Genomic DNA, 207 nt, shown 5'->3' with positions numbered 1-207 from the left:
GGGGGGGGATTTTTTAATGAGAAAAACACAGTTTGTTATGCAAGAATGCATTGTTGTTGTAATGTTTTTACATCCTCACTGGAAAAAGATCATTTTGAAAACAGATAGGAGAGAGTTTTGTATACCCCAAAATGAAGCTGTGAACATTATCCTAAGAGTTACAACACTGCACCTAGGTATTTGTTGGGGGTTACATATATGAAGGTA

The 207-nt window shown here is 35.7% G+C and overlaps 1 protein-coding gene and 1 pseudogene across 6 annotated transcripts in view; one reads left to right on the top strand and one right to left on the bottom strand.

The window, feature by feature from the left end:
- Window positions 1-207, bottom strand: part of LOC109466534 (tetratricopeptide repeat protein 14-like) — a 41,620-nt gene that overhangs the window by 6,117 nt on the left and 35,296 nt on the right. The gene's annotated exons all lie outside the window — the stretch shown is intronic.
- Window positions 1-207, top strand: part of LOC109466536 — a 27,769-nt pseudogene that overhangs the window by 14,126 nt on the left and 13,436 nt on the right.

Source organism: Branchiostoma belcheri, unplaced genomic scaffold, assembly GCF_001625305.1.
Source record: "Branchiostoma belcheri isolate BF01 breed outbred unplaced genomic scaffold, Haploidv18h27 scaffold169, whole genome shotgun sequence".
NCBI classification, from domain to species: domain Eukaryota; kingdom Metazoa; phylum Chordata; class Leptocardii; order Amphioxiformes; family Branchiostomatidae; genus Branchiostoma; species Branchiostoma belcheri.
The sequence above is the reverse complement of the archived record's forward strand: the minus strand, read 5'-3'. Positions and strand labels throughout refer to the sequence as shown.